Below are 8,447 nucleotides of genomic sequence, written 5' to 3' on the forward strand. Positions count from 1 at the left end.
ATGTCAGAAGAGACACTGAAAGTTGCTCTCCAGCATAGAGATGACCCATGATGGACAGGTTTCAGCAGAACTTCAGACTTCGACTGATGGAAGGAGAGGCTGGCTACCTTTGAATGTTTAGCCAATGAAAACATTTTGTATGGTAGCAGATCATTGTCAGATATAGTGCCAGAATATGAAAACTTCATGAATATCAGTAGAACATTAAGATATCTTACCATAAGATGAAAACTTTATGAATAGCAGTAGATCATTGTCACATATACTGCCAGAATGTGAACTCCTAAGATTGGAAGGCATTCAAAATACTACTGGGGAAGCGCTACCTCCTCAAAGTAGAGCTGACCATGATGGATTGAATAGAGTAAACTTTCAGGACTTTCAGTTGTTGATGAGGTACAACTCAAAATGAAGAGAAAGAGTTGCAAACATTCACTAACATTGGAACACGGAATGTATGAAGTATGAATATAGGAAAACTAGAACTTGTCAAAAATGAAATGGAAGGCATAAAGATCATTTTCACAAGTATTTTGGGATAGGTCTATAACAAAGCCATTTGAACTGCAAAGCTGATGGTTCAAGCTCACCAGCTGCTCCTCGGAAACCTATGCAGGGCTCTATGGATCGGAACCGACTCAAGGGCACTTAACAACAACAACAACATAACATATACATAACAGCACAGAAACTGACTTAAGGAGGGGAGGAATATACACTTATTCATTGCAGGCCACTACTGCACATGTTGATATGCAGGAGAAAAATGAAGCTTTCTGTCCCTGTAAAGATTTAAAACCTTGGGAACACTACACAGTCATTAAGAGTCAGAACAGATTCAGTGACACACAACCACCACCAACATTGCACATACACAACCTTACATCTTTGATAATTACTAGTGATTGGAATGTGAAGATGGAAAACAAAGAGAAGGATCAAAATATGACCTTGATGATAGAAATGATGCTGGAGACTGTATAATAGAATTTTGCAAGACCAATGGCTTTCTCATTGCAAACACCTTTTTGAAAAACACATGAACCTTACCAGATGTAATACACAGAAATCAAATTGACAGCATCTGTAAAAGGTGGAAGAAAATCTCAATGGCATCAGCCAAAACAAAGCCGGGGGTAGATTGAGGAATAGATCATCAATTACTCATTTGTATGTTCAGGGTGAAGTTAAAGAAAATTAAAACAACCACATGAAAACCAAAATATGACTTTGAGTATATCCCATCAGATTTACAAACCGTCTCAAGAAAAGATTTAATGCATTAAACACTAATGACCAGAGACCAAAAGAATTTTGTGGAACAACATCACACATGAAGAAAGCAAAATGTCATTAACAATATGGGAAAGAAAGAAACGACCAAAATGAAGAGACTTAGAAACTTGTTCTTGAGAAATGTTAAAACAAATTAAAGAAATGAAGCGGTAAAAGAGTTGAAAATAAAATTTCATAGGGCAGCTTGAGAAGACAAAGACAAGTATCATAATGAGATCTGTAAAGACATGAAGTTAGAAAACCAAAAGGGAATATCTTCACTCAGTACTCGTTAAGCTGCAAGAACTGAAGAAAACTCTTCCAACCTCATCTTGCAATATTGAATGATTCTATGAGCAAAATATTGAGTGATGCAGAAAACATCCAAAGAAGATGGAAGGAATACACAGACTCTGTAGCAGAAAAATGCTCGATACTCAGTCATTTCAAGAGATAGCACTGTTCTAAAATCAATGCTACTGACGTCATTGGTGAAAAACAAAGCTCCAGGAATTGATGAACTACAAATCAAAAACTTATACAGTATTGGAATCACTCATAACTCATCTATGACATGAAATTTCAGACTATCCAATCAACTGGAAGAGATTCATGTTTGTGCCTATACCAAAGATAATCCAATGGGATGTGGAATTAATCAGGCAATAGTATTACCACGCAAATAAAATTTTGCTGAAGATCATTTAAAAATGATTGCAAAAGTGCATCAATAGATAACTGGAAATTCCAGAAAACTTCATTGTGCTCCTTAGGAACATGTATGTACAACAAGAGGAAGTTGTTAGAACAAAACAAGGGCAAACTGAATAGTTTACACATACGTTGGGAGATTTGTTGGATATGTTATCATGAGGGACCAGTCCCTAGAGTAGAAACATCATAGCCAGTGTTCCTCTTTTCTCACACCTTGACATTTTTTTCTGCTAGATGTATGTCATTAATGAGAAAAACAATTACAGACTACAATTTTACTAATGCTGTAAATACAAAATGTCAGCTAGCAAGGTAGTCAGTAAGTGAGGAGCATGTGCCATCTAGTTACTTCTGACTCACAAGGACTTATATTGTACCAAAAGAAAATGGTTAATGTTCTGCCATTTCAAGATCTACCATATAAACAAGAGCCAATGATACTCAAAGAGGAAGTCCAAAGTGTATTGAAGGAATTGGCAAAGAACAAGGCACCAGGAATTGATGGAATAAAAATTGAAATCTTTCAAGAAAGTGAGGCGGCACAAGAGGCACTCACTCATCTCTGCCAAGAAATTTGGAAGACAACTATCTGGCCAACTGATTGGAAGAGATCAATATTTATGCTATTCCAAAGAGAGGTGACCCAACAGAATGCGGAAATCATCGGACAATCTCTTTGATATCTCAAGCGAGTAAAGTTTGGCTAAAGGTAATACAGAAACGGCTAAAATCATACATTGACAGTGAACTTTCAGAGGTTCAAGCTGGATTCAGACGAGGCCGTGGAACAAGAGATATCATTGCTGATGTCCGGTGGATCTTGGCTGAAAGCAAAGAATATCAGAAAGATGTTTACCTATGCTTTATTGACTACGCAAAGGCTTTCAATTGTGTGGATCATGACAAGCTATGGACAACATTGAGAAGTATGAGTATTCCAGAACACTTAATTGTACTTCTGAGAAATCTGTACCTGGACTAAGAAGCAGTTGTTCGAACACAGCATGGGAACACTGAATGTTTTAAAATTGAGAAAGGTGTGCGACAAGGTTGTATTCTTTCACCATACTTATTCAACCTGTATGCTGAGCAAATAATACGAGAAGCTGGGTTCTATGAAGAAAAATGTGGCGTCAGGATTGGAGGAAGACTCATTAACAACCTGCGATATGCAGCTGATACAACCTTGTTTGCTGAAAGTGAAGAGCATTTGAAACATTTACTGATGAAGATCAAAGAACACAGCCTTCGGTATGGATTACATCTCAATGTCAAGAAAACAAAAATCCTCTCCATTGGACCAATAAACAACATTTTTATCAATGGAGAAAAGATTGAAGTTGTCAAGGACTTCATTCTTCTTGGATCAACTATCAACATTAGAGGAAGCAGCAGTCAAGAGATCACACATCGTATTGCATTGGGGAAATCTGCTGCACAGGAACTTTTAAAAGTGTTGAAGAGTAAAGATGTCAGCTTGAGGACTAAGGTGCGCCTGACCCAAGCCATGGTATTTTCAATAACCTCATATGGATGCGAAAGCTGGACAGTGTATAAGGAAGATCGTAGAAGAATTGATGCCTTTGAGTTGTGGTGTTGGAGGAGAATACTAAAAGTGCCATGGACTGCCAAAAGAACCAATAGATCTGTTTTGGAAGAGGTGCAGCCAGAGTGCTCCTTGGGGGCCAAGATGGCTAAACTTCACCTCTCTTACTTTGGACATATTGTCAGGAGGGAGCAGTTGCTGGAGAAGGATGTCATGCTGGGTAAGATGGAGGGTTAGAGAAAAATAGGAAGACCCCCAACGAGATGGATTGGCCAGGTGGCATCATTGATGGTGTCAAGTGTGGCAGCGATGGTAAGGTTGGCTCAGGATCAGATATTGTTTCATTCTGCTGTGCATGGGGTTGCTATAAGTCGGTTCTGACTCGATGGAACCTGACAACAACAACTTATAATATCATAAAGTAGTAAAATTGGAGTCCTGGTGTGGTACTGCAGGATAATATACCAGCCTGGGAGGTCAGTTGGAACCACTAGGTCAGTGATTCAAACTAACCAGCTGCTTCTCAGGAACCCTGAGCATGTTTTTGTGAGTCAGAACTAACTTGATGGCTCAGCAGTAATAACAGTTAGAACAAATTAATAATAAACTTGCAAGCACAAAGCAAAGTTTCAAGTGTTTTGGTTAAAAATATAGTTTGTGTTTAACTTGTTATCATCTTTGATACTAGCAGAACTTCAAAATCTTGAAATTGAAAATAATTATTTTTGTTGCAGTTGTGAAAAATGTAAAATTTGAGTGCTTTTTGGGACATATGTGACTGTGAAAACAATTGAAGTCATTAAGCTTCAGTAAGTTTATTAAAGAGTTTACTGATCAGGCTAATTTTGTTTCGAGCGGAATTCAGGTATACATCTAGGGTGACATCAGCAATCCATCTGAATTTTCCATTATCTCTAACACTGAAAAAAAGTAAGAAAAAGTAATTAAAATTATAATTAAACCAACACTGAGACTTACTTGATATGGAAGAAGTTTATAAGCTTCCACAAAAGTTTTCACATGTTCAAAGATAAAATAATACTTGTATCTCCTGCAATTCCTCACTATGATCCATTATTTCTGGTAGGCATTTGCAGAGGCAACAAACTGAACATATACTTTTGAGCTATTGCTAAACTTTCACATTATTTAAAGACGAAGAGCAGTGACCAAAAGTAATGATATTGTTCTTAATGTGGATTTATCCATCTAATTGCAGATATATGTACAGTTGAAAAATAAAATACTAAAATTTAGTTAACAATAATTAATGTTGAGTAGGAATTCTATAGAAGTTGATGGAAAGTTTTTGTACCTATTGTTGTTGTCAGGTGCCATTGAATCAGAACCGACCCATAGCGCAGACCCCATGCACAGCAGAACGAAACAATGTCCGATCCTGGGCCAACCTCACTACTGCTGCCACACTTGACGCCATCAATGATGCCATCTGGCCGATCCATCTCGTTGGAGGTCTTCCTCGATTTCTCTGACCCTCCATCTTACCCAGCATGACATCCTTCTGCAGTGACTGTTCCCTCCCGACAATATGGCCAAAGTAAGAGAGACGAAGTTTAGCCATCACGACCTCCAAGGAACACTCTAGCTGCACTTCTTCCAAAACAGATCTATTGGTTCTTTTGGCAGTCCATGGCACTTTTAGTATTCTCCTCCAACATCAAAACTCAAAGGCATCAATTATTCTATGATCTTCCTTATTCACTGTCCAGCTTTCACATCCATATGAGGTTATTGAAAACACCATGGCTTGGGTCAGGCGCACCTTAGTCCTCAAGCTGACATCTTTGCTCTTCAACACTTTAAAAAGTTCCTGTGCAGCAGATTTGCCTAATGCAATACATCGTCTGATCTCTTGACTGCTGCTTCCGGAATGTTGATAGTTGATCCAAGAAGAATGAAGTCCTTGACAACTTCAATCTTTTCTCCGTTGATAAGAATGTTGTTTATTGGTCCAGAGGTGAGGATTTTTGTTTTCTTGACATTGAGATGTAATCCATACCGAAGGCTGTGTTCTTTGATCTTCATCAGTAAATGCTTCATCAGTACCTGTAAGTACTCTCAAATTTTGGACCAAGTGTCTTATTGTTGCTGCTAAAAAAAATCAGGCAACAAGGACACTAGGTCCTTTTTAGTTTTCATTTTTACACAATTTTCTTATATAGTATAGAATAGAGAAGAGAGGTTTTAGTGCTATTTTAAAAGAATCCTTGCTTTGGTTTTTAATTCTCATTTTTATTCTGAATCATTTTGAATTGTTATCATTTCTCCCTTAAATGGGTTATAACACAGATTACTTGTTTTTGTTGCTGTTAAGTGCTGGTGAGTCAGCTCTGACTCACAGTGACCCTGTATCGGGTTTCTAAGGAGCAGTTTGTAGGTTTGAACTGACAAACCTACTTGTAGGTTACTTGCATGTGGTGGTTTTAAAAAACTCTCACTAGAAGAAGTCCCAGTGTGGAACTTCAGAATAAGCACTGGATTCAAAGTAGGTTTGAAATACAAGGTGGACGGTTTAAAGTCACCAACTGCTCCTCAAAAGCACTACACAGCAAGTAGGGACTTGATGGGTGGTTTAGGGAGAAAAGTCCTGCAGACCTCTGACAGTAATAACACAGAATACTGAATGAAGCAGGTTCAGGGGACCACCCCAGAACTCTGAACCATATACAAAAGAATAGTTAGAAGGATCAAAGGCTTATTGCTAATGAAATTTGAAGCGGAAACAAGAAAACTGGTGTTTTCTGATCTGCAGATGCCAGTGGGAGCTGGAGAGGCCATCTTGGGCATGACAGAGCAGGAAAAGAATCAGAGGTGTGCTCCCATGGCAGAGTCTGATCCATTGTCAGAGATAAAGTTGTGAACATTTTTTTTTTTTCCTTTTCATTGATCTGTCACTTTCTGTGCACCTCCACTCTGGTGACTAGAGGGGGTGCCTAAACAAGTGTACACCCTTCACCCATCCCTGGAGGGTTCTACTACACATGCCCACGGATCTATGAGCAAAGATGTCAGTGCATAGAATCTAAGACACAGGAGAGGTGAACAACAATTGCTTAAAACACTACAGACTCCTAAAGCAGCTCAAGCCAGCTGAGAGAGGGGCCTCAAAATCATATCCATATTGTTTTTCTGATTATAGACTGTAGTATCCTATCTGTTTTTATTTTGCTGCTGTGGTTTTATTTTTTTGTTTTTATTTTCAGTTACCCTTTAACTTTGGAGGGGATCTTTCTTTCCCTACATGACCCAAGAAGATATAGTAATTGTGGTCATATAGCCAAGGTACAATCACACCCTATGAAATCCCAACAACTAAGCAAGAGCCAATACCAGCTGCTATATGGCAGATGGACAATCAACACCTGCTATAGTTACTCTGAATTGAGTAATAAGAAAATTGAAAACAGAAGCCAATCTCCTCATCACATCTACTTGGAGGCAATCAGAAAGCTTAATAGTTAAAATTTAAAAATTGAAACATCAACATCCACTCATCTAATTATTTAAAATACCTCTAATTATTGAAGATGTCCAAGAGACAAAGATATTGGCACATGTCCAGAAACAAGATAGAGTTACTGAAACAAATGAGCTGCATGTAGACTTAGACTTCCCATTGGAAGAAGAGCAGGCTTTGGAACTGCCTGAGAAGGAATTCAGGAGAATGATATTGAGGTGCATCCAAATGTCCCACAGAGAGGTTGAGAAAAATAAGGAAAAAGTCAGGAAAGCACTACAGGAGCAATCAAATAAGATACAAATAGCACTGGAAACAACTCAAAACCTGCAAAAAGAGGTCCCAACAATTAATAATAAAATATCAGAACTGAACAATACATGGAAAGGGCAAAGGAGTAGAAGTGAAGAGATGGAATTCAGAACCAGAGAGCTGGAAGACAAATCTCTCAATACTGCTAAGATAGAAGAGCAAGTAGAAAAAAAGATTAAAAAAAAAAAAAAAATCTGAAGAAAATTTGACTCATGTGGGAGAGCATGAAGAGGAATAACTTGAGAGTTATTGGAATTCTGGAACAGAAGAATCACAAAAAACTACAGAGGAGATACCTGAAGAGCTTCTGGAAGAAAATTTCCCCTACATCCTGAAAAATGAAAAGATAGGCATTCAAGAAGCTCAATGAACCCTAGAAAGGATAAACTTTAAAAGAAAATCACCAAGGCATATTATAATCAAGCTCTCCAAAACAAAAAATAAGGAAAGAATTCTGAAAGCAGCTAGAGAAAAAAAAAAAAGTTACTTACAAAGGCAAGGAAATAATATTAAGTTCTGATACCTCTGCAGAAACCATGAAGGCAAGAAGGCAATTTGTTGTTGTTATTATGTGTTGTAGAGTCAGTTCCGACTCATAGCAACCCTGTACAGGGTTTCCGAAAGGCTGTAAATCTTTACAGGAGCAGAAAGCCTCATCTTTCTTCCATGGAACAGCTGGTAATTTCTAACTGCTGACCATGAGAATAGTGAACTGCTGACCATGAGATTAGCAGCCTGATTCATAACCGCTACACATGCAGAGGCATATATAAAACCCTGAAAGAAAAACACTGCCAACCAAGAATTGTCTACCCAACAAAGCTGTCAATCAACTATGAAGATGTGTAAAGAAAACATTCCAGGGTAAACAGAAGCTAAGGGACTTTGTCAAAGTCAATCCAGCACTTCAAAATTCTAAAGGGAGTTCTTTGGACTGAGAGCAAACAAGAATAGACAACAACCAGAAACTGATATGTGTGGCAACATTACGCGTAACTCCATTGACAGATGAAAGAATCCAGAACAGAACATAACTTCAAGAATTAATTCAGAGCAAGCATAACCCTCAGACCAAAACCAGGGAAGGATGCCACTAAGAAAGAAAACTATAGACCAATATCC

Source organism: Chrysochloris asiatica, unplaced genomic scaffold (genome assembly GCF_000296735.1).
Source record: "Chrysochloris asiatica unplaced genomic scaffold, ChrAsi1.0 scaffold00212, whole genome shotgun sequence".
Taxonomy (NCBI): Eukaryota; Metazoa; Chordata; class Mammalia; order Afrosoricida; family Chrysochloridae; genus Chrysochloris; species Chrysochloris asiatica.